A 12,586-nucleotide genomic window follows, 5' to 3' on the forward strand; every position below is an offset into this window, starting at 1 on the left:
ACCCCCTGCTAGGGAGAGCAGCAAAAAGGACCAGGGTCTGCACGACTCCAACACTGGGAAAAACACTGGGACTTGTGCAGTGTACAAAGCCCGTGCCTCACAAACCAGCACTGGATGGCATCTTTTGACAAAATACAAGCAGGGCCATCACCCAGGGTCCCCAAGCATGGGACTCTAACACGGCCCCCAAATCTCAGGAGATGGTGTACCTAGGTTGCACTGTCCCCCCACAAGTGAGGGGTTCATGAAAGAATGGGAACTCCAGACTCTCTGGCCTGAGATCAGATGGGGACAAGAGGGAAACAGGACTCTACCCTGGCTTCCTTGAGTGGCAGGAGTCTAGTGGCCACACAGGGGAGCTGGCTGGAGAGTCAGATCCGTGAAGGATCAATACGGTAGCTGGGAACAGGGAAGAGGGAGAAAAGCCTAACCCTCTTTAAATCTATTATCCAGCCAGCATGGGCCAGTCTCTTGGAAACCCTTTTGATAACCCACCGTTGATCCAATGAGATCTCCCAGCATGTAAAGGCTCCTGACTCCAAGCCTAATGACCTCAGCTTGATCCCAGAGATCACATGGTGGAACACACACACACACACACACACACACACACACACACACACTGAAGAGAATAAAGCAAGATTGCTATTTGAGTCACTTCAGGCTGTTGTCTGAAGGCAGGAGATGCAGAAGTGAGACCAGAGGTGACAGCTGCTGGCCACCACACATGGTCATCTCTGACTCCCCGTTGACAGCTTTGCCTGGTGGAACTCTTTCTCTAGCTGACAGACAAGGCCAGAGCCCACACGTGCCCAGATCCCCTTGGTGAGTGGTGGTGAGGTCTGAGATCTTTATAATTTCATTCATTTCTGAGACTTTCAAGTATTTTTATAAGCCATACTCTCTGGGGGAAAAAAAAAACCCTTTAATTCTCCTGTACAGCTGGGAGCCTTCCTGGAGGAAGAAAAATACTGATTTAGACAATACCTGTAAACAGAGACTGCATGTTGGTTTCCCGGCCACTCAGATCCAAATAATCACAGAGAAACTATATCAATTGCAACACTGTTTGGCTGATGGATCAGGCATATTTCTAGCTAGCTCTTACATCTTAAATTAACTCATTTCTATTAATCTATGTATCATCACGAGGGTGTGGCCTACCAGTAAGGTTCTGGTATATTTCTCCTTCAGCAACTACATGGCATCTGCCTGACTCTGCCTTCTTTCTCCCTGCATTCAGTTTAGTTTTCCCACCTAGCTCTATTCTGCCCTGCCATAGGCCAGAACAGCTCTTTTAGTAACTAATGGTAATAAAACATACTCACAACATACAGAGGTGAATCCCACATCAAATAATAGATCATTACGAAATACAAAATTCATCTTGTGGGTATCAGGCATGTTTTGTGAGCAGATGAGGCTCCTGGTACTGATGAGAAAAGCTCACAGCTCACAGAATAAGGAGCCTAGTTATTACAGGTGATCCTGTGGTTCCCTGAGCTCAGGGTCCTGCAACCAAAGACACCACACTATCCCATGCCCAGCACTAAGGTGTTCAGATTTGCTTTGATTTCCTTCCTTAAGGGTGTGATGAAGCCACTGCATTCTCTAAGTGAAGGTCTATTCCAGTTCACACATTTTTGTCTGGTGGAAAATAAAGTGAGCTGGTAGCTCCTGACCCCAAGGGAAGTCCTTTGGGGCTTGAAACTCTTCTCTCTATAAGATTTTTTTCTAAAGTGATATAGGATAGTTTTCAGAAACCAGAAGAGTTCAACATGCTCACGTGGGAGTTAAGACGGAGTGTGGCCTAAGGTTGTAAGAATGGGGTAGAAAAGCAGGCAGAGAAATCAAGGCTCTGCCCAGCTTTTGGGTGCCTTCTGGGAAAGGTGAGGAGTTGGGTTTTTTCAAAAAAACAAGTTCCGAAAAGGCCAAAAGAAGAAACCTTGCAAAAAAGAAGGGCCAAAGAAAAGCCTTTTTTAAAAAAAAAATCTAAGCATCACTGAATACAGTGCTCAGTGGACAGATCTCTATTTATCACTAACCAGGCAAGGCCCACTTCCAGGGCATCTAAGAGGCACCCATGATGCCCACTCTCCTCAGAAGGCTGTGGCTTATGAGAAGTCACTGATGACTTTCTCTCCTCTGAGTCCAGGGACTGTGAGGAGGCGAGGAGACATCTGCTTACATTTTCCTTGTGGCTTCTGAGTCTGCTTTAATTTATTTTGGTGCTGAGGATTGAACCTGGGGTTTCACACCTACTAGAATATAGAAAGAATGCTCAAACCTCATCTGTGAAAAACCATACACTCCAACAGTCTTGCCCATGGCCAGGCAGGAGCTGGCATTTCAGCCAAGATGATGCCCAGATGGCAACTGAGAACCGCGAGCATGTGCAGCAGCAGCGGCGGAGGCAGCCGTGAAGAAATGCAAATTAAAACCGGGAGATGTCGCACCTATCAGAGCGCAGGAAGCAGCAAGCTGCCAGGAGGATACAGGTGGGAATGTACCCGGAGCTGTCACACCTGCACCAGCTAGACAGCTTTCATGAATAAAGCATCCCCTCCACAATTCTCAAGCAAGAGCTTGTTCCCTGTACCCAAGTCCTCCCAGCACAGTGCTTCTCCACCTTCCTGATGCTGTGACCCTTTGATACAGTTCCTCATGGCGTGGTGAGCACAAAATTGTCCTTGTTGCTACTACATAACTGTAATTTTGCTACTGTTATGGATCGTAATGTAAACATGTGTGTTTTTTGATGGTCTTAGACAATCCCCGTGAAAGGGTCACTCAACCGCAAAAGGGGTCATGCCCCACAGGTTGAGAACTACTTCCTAGCGGCTTTATTCAGAGTCAGAGATTGGAAACTTCTCAAGTTTCTTCAGCAGAGGAAGGGTTAAATGGGCCAGTCAGAACCATGAGAGGCTGTTTACAGCTAAAAGACTGAATTGTTAATAGGATAAATCCTTAGAGAGTTATCTGGATGGAAAAAGTCCCCAAAGATGATCAACTTTATAGTTCCAGTTTATGGCAATCTCAAAACAATGATATTTTAGAAATGTCAATTAGGTTAGTGCTTCTTTTTTAATATTTATTTATTTATTTATTTATTTATTTATTTATTTATTTATTTATTTATTATGTATACAATATTCTGCCTGCATGTACGCCTGCAGGCCAGAAGAGGACACCAGACCTCTTACAGATAGTTGTGAGCCACCATGTGGTTGCTGGGAAATTGAACTCAGGACCTTTGGAAGAGCAGACAATGCTCTTAACCATTGAGCCATCTCTCCAGCCCAGGTTAGTGCTTCTTATGGGCTAGAGAGTGGGAGAGTGGCTCTGGATGTCACAGAAATATTTAACTCTGTTGAAGTTACACCAGAAGATGGTCTGCATGCCCTGGAGATGGAGTTACAGGTGATTGTGAGCCACGGATGTGGATGCTAGGAACTGAACTCCAGTCCTCTGGAAAAGCAGCTTGAACTCTTAACTGCTGGGCCGTCTATCCATCTACACTAATGTCTTTATGAATAACTATACAATACTAATGTTTTATTCAGGGATTATGCCATACTTTTCTTAAGCACTCTATAGCTTTTTTCCATGTAGTCTTTCCCCAGTCTTTCTCTGTTCTAAATCATGTTGCTATAACATATTTTCACATAAATATTTACACTTAGGTCATTTTCTTAGGATGGTTTCCCAGAAGTGGAGTTACAGTGCTGAAAATATACATACTAAGCCTTGTGATACATGGTTTCAAGTGACTTGCCAAAGTCTTTTGCTGCTGCTGAGTTCATGGCAGAAGTATGAGTGGCTCCTGGTGGTTCTTAGGTGTATTGCTGCCTGGAGAATGGGAAAATGAGACATCATAACAGACACATTGAATAGGACTCAGGAGATTCCCACTGTCTACCAACATCTCAGAACAATCCAGATGAAGAGAGAGGATATGAAATTGATCTTTTAGTTAAAAAAGAAAAATGGCCTTTTTGTCCTCAGGTTCCTAACTCCGAAATCCTGAGTGCCAGGAGGTTCCAGGTCTTGACAAAACTGAGGGACTTCAGGGCTATGTAAGCACTGTATTAGCCTACTTGGGCCACCACAACAAAAATACCACAGCCTGGGAGGCTTAAACAAGAAACTTACTTATGTATAGTTTTGGAAGTTGAGAAATCCAAAATCCAGGCCCAGGGGAGTTCTGTACCTCCCTTGCAGGCATCCGTCCTTTCATTGTGTCCTTACATGGCTTTTTCTCTGTGAATGTGCATGGGGTCACACAGTCTCCTCTTCATGTAAAAACTATTGATCGGATCTATTGGTCTCCTATTGGATCAGACCCCTGTACTTAGGACTTCATTCAACCTTAATTACTCCATAAAAGTTCTGTCTCCATAAGCAGTCACGTTGGCGGGCAGAGTTTTGACATGACTTTTGGGGCACACACGTACACTGTCCTAGCAGCATTTGGTCAGGGGGCATCAATTCGAGTGTAAGGAGAGAAGGGATAAATAGCTGCTTGCACAGGAGGTCCACAGGTGAAGGATGTCAGGAGTCAGCCTTCAATCGTTTCACTCATTCTTTGGGAAATATTCCACAGGTCCACCATGTGTCGAGTTCCAGGCCAGTCTCTGATGATGCAGAAATAAAGGCATCATCCCTGTTCTCCCAGTGGAGAGGAGACGCTGAGAATATTTCCAATACCTTGTAACCATTTGTGCTAAAGTGGGGGTCCTGGGCATGATGCTATGGGAAACCAGAGGATGACACTGAAGGCACGAGAGTGCAGGGATGACTTTCTGGAATATATAAACAGGTTGACGGCCATCTGATGGGGGCAGCATGCAGGAGGAGACAGAATAGTGAAGGTGTAAGGGTGAATGCAGAGGTGTGAGGCGATGGCCACAGTGCATTGTGGAAGCTTCCAGGTGCCATGTCAGGACCAACAGGTCTGAGTTAGGGGGCCTGCATGTTAGGGCCATACTGTCCCTTGGGTGTCCAAATAAGATGGTGTTCCTATATCCTAAAATTAATGAGCATTCATTGGAGATTTGGGGGCAAAAGGTCAGAAGACATTAGACTTGTGTGATGTCTTTCTGGGAACAGAATGAAGTGTGAATCTGAAGAGAAAACACAGAAGCAAGGTGAGCACCAGCCAAGCCAGGGATGGTCCCAGTGATGGGTGGTGGGAGACAAAGGTAGGGAGGATGGGTGGGGGACCAACAGAAACAGCAGGTCCTTAGCACAGACCTTCCATAAACTGTTCCAAAGATGACTCCAAATGTTCTGGGTCCTGGTCAGTCAGTGTCTGAGCTTATCTTCTCCAGTCCTGCATGTTGGCAGGCTCTTGATTCTCCCATTGCTGTCTGTTCTGTGGGGTTAAGGGGGCAGAGTGGAGACAGATGTGGGTAGTTCTCCCACCATGTTAACCCACAGTCTGCCTCTGGCAGGCATAGCTGAAGGGGAGGCAGTTGACATGTGGGGTATGAGACAGGAACAAGGAGGGGGATGGGTGAGATGGGGGTCTGTGAGAGGGAGCGAAGGAGGAGAGAGTTGTGGGTGGTGGTGGTGGTTCTTTACAGTTTAATGCTAGTTGAAAAGAGAGGCGAGGAGCGGTCCCAGTTTGGATGCAGAGTGAATGAAGGCTGGAACCATGGATGTGTCTCAATGTGTGTTAGGGACAGCATGCAGCTAGAGCAGGGACAGGATAAGGATGGGGGGGGGGAGTGAGTTCAATTGGGGTCTCCTCCCTGAAATTTGATCAACTATGTTTGGGTCTGGGAAGGTTGCCTGGACTCTGTTCAGCCTGAAAGCAATGGTGAGTTGGTGCCTGATATGGTGCTGCCAGGCTTCAAGCAACAGAACTTCTCAGCAATAACATCAGACACTTCTCTAGTGGCCCCCAAGGATGCTCTCACATGTGCATGCGTGTACACACACACCCACACCCACCCACACACACACACACGTACACACATATACATGCTCACACACATCATGAGGACTCTGACCTTTTCTTTCAGAGCTAACCCATGACGGAGATTTCCTCCCTGTGTTACAACGAGCCTCTCCCTTACAGTAGCGCAGAACACAGAGCTCCTGGATAAAAATAGAAGGCATTCAAGTCTGCCCAGGCTGCCCGGGAGGAATGCTCTCATCTTTGTTCTTCCTCTGCTTTCAGTGTTATTGGTGTTTAGTGCCAGAAGACAGTTCTGCTGTGTATGGGGGAGGAACAGCCCCTGCTCTGATTGCTAGGAAGGCCCTTCTCTGTCCCCAGAACCCCCGAGCCTGAAGCAGGCCCCTGTGGTGGCCCCTGGACTCTTCCTCACACTGATTCTGCTGCTTCCAGTAGGCAGATCTGTTTCTCCCCACAGGGACCCTAGTCTAGAAAGGTCCATCTCCATAGCAGGTTGGCCTGGGCTTCCTTTGGCCACCAGTATTTTCCTGTTATGCACAGTGACCTCGGGTAGCCACGGCAGTCAAAACCCAGTGATCTGCCCAGCGTTCTCTGTCCATATGGTTCTAGAATTCTTCCTATATGAGCCACGAGGAAGGGTAAGCTCTTTGTGATACAAGAGTCACTCTCCAGCCTGGGGCAGTGGCGTGAAGAGACTCAGGAGGCCTGAGGACTTCAAACAGCCCCACTATTCCCAGGTGCTGGACAATGAGAGGCAGGTAAGGGACTAGGGGGTGGGGGACTGATACAAGTTGGTCGTTGGTCGCTTGCCTAGACACAGGTCTGAAGACAATTCAGAGACTCCAGGGGAAGGAAACAAAAGTCCCACGTTTCCTCCCTCAGCTAAAGGAGAGCACCGGGGCAGATCCAAGCAAGCAAGGTGGCCTGAGAGGATCTGTCTCCAGTTTGGTGCGGCCCCAAAGAAGGCTGGACTTGTGACGTGTGGGGCAGTGTGCAGCCTAGAGCAGGGGCTGGATAAAGAACAGGGGGAAATGAACACAACTGGGCTCCCCTCCCTGAAGTTTGAACGAATGTGCAGGGTTCTTTAAGCGATGCCAGCCTGTTAATCCAGCCTGGAAGCAGCGGCAAGCGGGTGCAGACTGTGGCCCAGACAGGTTGCAGGCAGCCGAAATGCTTAGCAGTAGCCATTTCCAGACGGCACCAGGCCAGGGATGCAGCTCAGTGGTAGAGCACCTGCCAAGCACGGAGGGGATCCAGAGTTCCATCCTCAGCACCACACAGACAAGACGGAAGATTGGTTTGCAATTAGCGTTCTTCAGTCTCCCCTCATCTGTCAGCTCCCTCTCCCTCATCTGCCCCCAAAGGCCTCATGACAGATGGAAAGCCCTTCATCTGCTGACACATGGTTCCAAATCCCCCCGAGACTTTCCATGGGAGCGGCGATGGCTGGTGGAGTCTCTCCTCAACACATTGTTTATGTGTGATGCTTGCACAGGCCTCCCTCCTTCCCTTTCAAACCCTGAAGAAGCCCTGTTTTCTATTCTTTATTTTTCTTCTTTCCCTCTTCTGAGACAGGAGCTCTGTGTAGCTCTGTGTAGCTCTGGCCATCCTGAATCATGTAGACCAGCCTGGCCTCGAACTCACAGAGATCTGCCTGTCTCTGCCTCCCGAGTGCTGGGATTAAAGGTGTGCGCCACCACCGCCTGGCTCTCTATTCTTATCATATACCATGCTTCTTCTGCATCCTTTACATAGCTGTGACTCCTGTAAGTGAGAGGTAGGGTAGCCACTGAACTGGACCACTCTGTGTGCAGAAAGGTTCATTAGGAATCAAACTGACAAGGGTGTGTCAGGGGCAGGGAGCAGCAGTTTGGCCAGAAGCCCCAGCTGATTTTAGTTGATAGTCGGCAGGTTGGGAGGGTCTTTGAGCTGCTGTGGGCTGTTTGGATTTTCAGAACTAGGTGCCCTTGCCCGAGGGAGTATGCTGTTGCAGGAGGCTAAGGGAGGTAGTGATTTTCTTGGTAGACAGAAATCTATTACAAGATTCTTTCGTGGATAACTATCATGCTCTTTACCCCACATCCTTCTGTTTAGGATGTTGTCACCAGCACTGCCATTATGCCCTCCCCCCCTTTGGATCTAACAATATCATTTCAGTGTGCCTTCATATAGAAGCTTGGACCAACACTTCCCTTTGTTTCCTAAAACCGGAAGCACTACACTGCAGGAGTGCCCTGGTGGGGCCTGACTTTGGCACACTGCAGGGGCGACCTGATGGGAATTGATCCTGGCACACTGCAGGGGCGCCCTGGTGGGGCCAGACTCTGGCACATTGCAGGGGCACCTTGGTGGGACCTGATCCTGGCCCAGGGTGTTCTGGAAAGATCCTGAACTTGAACAACAGATCTATTTCCTGTGCCTGCTGGGACCTGGGGCCCTCCAAACAACACACTTTTATTTTCTACAGTTCTGGAGGCCAGGAGTGTGGAGCGAGTTTGTCTTGGCTGAAAGAAGGACAAGGTCATGCACCCTCCAGAGGCCTTACGGGGAAAATCCCTTTCAGGGCATGTCCAACTCCTGCAGCCTCTGGAGTCTCTGGTGCCAGCCCCCTTTCTCCATACCCCCCTTCCCCATGATGCAGCATCCTTATGTCTTTGCTCCCATCGCCAGGTCCCCGCTTCCTCTTCTGAAGCCCCTGTGCCTCCCTCTACAGGCACTGGTGGTGATGGTTAGGGTCCATGGAGACAATCTGGGACCATCTCTGCGTGCCAGTCTGTAGTTTACATCTGTAAAAGGCATCTTGTCACATAAGATACCACCCACAAACTCAAAGATTGCACCCTAGACAGTTTTGTGTGTGGTTTGTGCAGGTACATGTGAAGAGGATGTAGCTAGATATGCGTATGTGCTTACATGTGTCAGGGCCAGAAGACAGCCCATGGCACCTTGCCTCAGGCACCAACCACCTCTTTTTGAAGCAGGATCTCTTCCTAGCTCGGGATTTACAGCTGGTCAGTGAGCCTCAGGGATTTGTTTATCTAGTCTCCATAGCTTTGGGGTTGCAAGTTTGTGACAGAACATCTGGTTCTTTTACACTTGGGTTTTTGGGGACCAAATGCAGGTTCTCATGCTTGCGAGGTGAGCACCGTGCAGATGGAGTCATCTCCCCCATCTCACAGATGTCTCTGAGTGCACTGTACAGTGGTTCTCAGTCCTGGGTGGGTTTCAATGAACGATCTTGAGGCTGATAGGCTTAACCTCGGTCCTTCGTCTTGTTCTCCTGTTGTTTGTCTGGTGGTACCTACCCCAAATGCTTCTCCCAGTGCCTGGATTGTTGCTGCCTGAGGGAAGGGCCTCTGAATTCACTGGGCTCTTTCCTCTGCAGACTGCAGGCTCTGCTGTTTGTGAGTGGTCCCCCACAACAGTTCTTAGACCAGCAAGTGAAGAGATGATTGGTGAGCACAGCCAGTGCAGGGGACTTTGGAGAATGCTGGCTATTGCTCCAGAATTTTAAGTCTAAAAGCCAGTTGGACCCTGAAAAGTTTCTGCACCCCGATAAGCTTCTCCGCCAATGTAGCAATCCAAACCAGACCAAACCAAGCAGAATTAATGGGTAAAGCGTTCCAGATGATTTTCTAGCCCCCCCCCCCCCCCGAGAGGAGACGGGGAAAAGAGACTGAAAAATCACATCTGTTTCTGGGGGGGAGGGGCAGTTTAAATACCCTGTGGGAGTGGTCTTGGGCATCTCTGTGGGAGGAATCATGTTTGCCCTGCTTTCTAAGATGAGACAGTGTTTAGAGAGGGAGAGAGATGGGGAAGGGGAATTGAGGCGGAGCTTCCATCTCAACATTCCAGACTCTTTGGGTATATGAATGCCAGGGGCTGGGGTGGAGCTTCCACTAGAACAGACACAAGCCAGTAATTGAGGGATTTGTGTAGATGCCTTCTGTGACACCGTGAATTGATCCCACACTCAGACTGCAGGGACCAGCAGGGGAGGGGAGAGGAGAGGAGATTGTAGGAGAGGGGAGGGGAGCTAGCAGAGGAGGGAGCTAACAGGTCAGCAATGGTTGCAGGGGCTACAAGAGGCCACCCTGCACCCACTCTGAGTGCAGGAAAAGGACCTGGCAGCTTCAACTTAAATGCCTTGCAAGGAGACTCCTGGGTCTGTGTTTACCCAGAACTGCTTGGGAAAGGAAATCCCAGACAGGGCATTTCCAGCTCCGACTAGCAGACACAGCACAAATCCTGGAGTGCTGTGGGTTGGGAAATCCCCCCTCCTACTCCCTGGAATCCTTCATTGCAGAATACTGCAGAGACCTGCTTCTAGGCTGCCACGCTGCGGCAATGGGAATGGAAGGAAATTTTCCTGCCTCTTCTCTGGCAGTTTTCAGTGGAACAAATGATTAATTATTATTCCACACCTGTCAAAAGTCCTTTCCTTATTTGCAAAGCAATTGCTTATCTAGAGAAAAACACCTTTAGCCATGTTCCTAATTTTACTAGTATCTAGAAGTTTTCTTTCTGCCAGGTGGTTGAAAAACTGCGTGTGGAAGTCAAGGTGTGTTAATTATCACCAAAAATGATGGGTGGAACCTTCTGTCTATGAAAAGCATGAATTAGAGCCAACACAAGTTTTCAGCAACAGATTTGAGACAAGTATGTTTTCTGATTACAAATATAACCTAGATTCAGGGTCTGGGGATTATGACAACAAACCCTCTAATATTTCTGGAAAGCTCTTTATTTTTCTTACCAAATAAAATAAAAAAAAATCAACTTCATAATGACACATTATAGCACTGGTATATATGGGCTTGGACCATAGGCCACAGCAACATTAGCTTTGCTTTTCTGTTGACCAGCATAAGGAGCCCATTTCTGGCCACCCTTTCTCTCCCATTCTTTCTGTGATGACTGATGTTGATGGACAACTTGACATACTCTAGAGGCACCTGGGAAGAAGCCTCTGTTGTCTTAACTGAGGTGGGAAGACTCACCCACCGTGGGCAGCATCATTCCCTAGTCAGGGGATCCTGGACTGTGTAAGAGTGGAGAAAGTAGGCTGAGCACTAGCATGCATGCATTGGTTTGTGACTCTCTGCTCTTGACTGCACATGTAATGTGACCACTGTCTCAAGCTCCTGCTGCTGTAAGCCGGAACTGTGAGCCAAATACACCCTTCCTCCCTTAAGCTGCTTTTGGCAGGGTGTTTTTGTAATGGATTAAGTAAAAATGCTGTGGATCCCCAAGTGGCTGCAGCGGCAGAAATGCTGCAGGTTCCAAAGCCGCAGCAGTGGGCAGCTGGTCCCAAGAGCAGCCAGTCCCAGGCAGGAATGGCTTAGTTCCCCAAGTGGCTGCAGTGGGCCATGAGGGGCAGCAAGTCCCACGAGGAAAGACAGACAGATGGGCATGCCACGAGACCACACTGCAGGTCTCTGAAGGACTCTCACTCCTAAGCGAGTGAACTCACGGGACCAGCGTGATGGCTCCACAGGTTAAGGCACTTGCGTGTAGATGTGCAGCCTAGCAGTCAGTGCTGGGGACACAGGCTTGGCGTTTACCCTCCCCCCCTCTAGACTTCACATGGGTCTTAAGTGGATGGCAGTCTGGAGGACCAGCACCTGAGTAGCATGCACTGTTTGGGGAAATGACATGAAGCGCATTAAAGACACAACACACCAAGGGTGTCGAGTGGGCAGGGCTGTTCTAGCTCCCTTCTGTTGCTGTGATGGAACACTCTGACCAAAAGTGACTTGGGGAGGAAAAGGTTTATCCATCTTCTGGGTCACAGTACATTGTCAGAGGAAAGTCAGGGCAGGAACTCGAAGCAGAAGCCATAGAGCAGCGGTTCTTAACCTTTCTAAAGCTGCTACCCTTTCTTTATAGAGCTCCTCATGTTGTGGTGACCTCCCAACCACTAAATTATTTCATTGTTACTTCATAACTGTAACCTTGCTCCTGTTATGAATTGTAATGTAAATATCTGAAATGCAGGATATCTGATATGAGACCCTTTCCCCAAGGGGTTTGTGACCCACAGGTTGAGAACCAGTGCATAGATAACAAACATTTGCTTACAGGCTCAAGTTTAATCAGCTTTCCTACGAAGAAGTCAGTCCAGGACTTCTTGCCTAGGGAATGGTCTTCCCACAGTGGGCTGTGGCCCTCTACACCAACTAACAATCAGGACAACATGCCACCTCCTGACATGCCCACAGGCCAATCCTTCCATTGAGATTTCTTCCTCAGATGACTTTAGGCTGTGTCAAATTAACAAAGGGAAGACCTAGTTATAGATAAATCGAAGAGGAAGAAAAAGATCCTTCATGGCTAACTTACATTCAACTGTCTTTTCCCTCACAACAGCCATGAGAAAAGTAACAACTCCCCAGGGTAAGGAGGAGGAGACTGAGGTCGTGTGGTTACCAAATGGCAGGGTCAGGATCTTAACCAAGTATTGCCTAACCCCAAATCTACGAAGAGGATGGAACCCAGAATAACCAAGAATAGCGGCACTGGCTGGACATTTGCAGAAGGTACATATCTGAAGTAACCAAGGTCTTCTTGGCACGCAGTCCCTACTGTCCAGAGTCAGCAGTCCGTCTCCCCACGTGGCCATCCACTGAGGCACAGTGTGGTCCTTCCAGCTCTGCCTCCACTCTG

Source organism: Microtus ochrogaster, chromosome 1 (genome assembly GCF_000317375.1).
Source record: "Microtus ochrogaster isolate Prairie Vole_2 chromosome 1, MicOch1.0, whole genome shotgun sequence".
NCBI lineage: Eukaryota > Metazoa > Chordata > Mammalia > Rodentia > Cricetidae > Microtus > Microtus ochrogaster.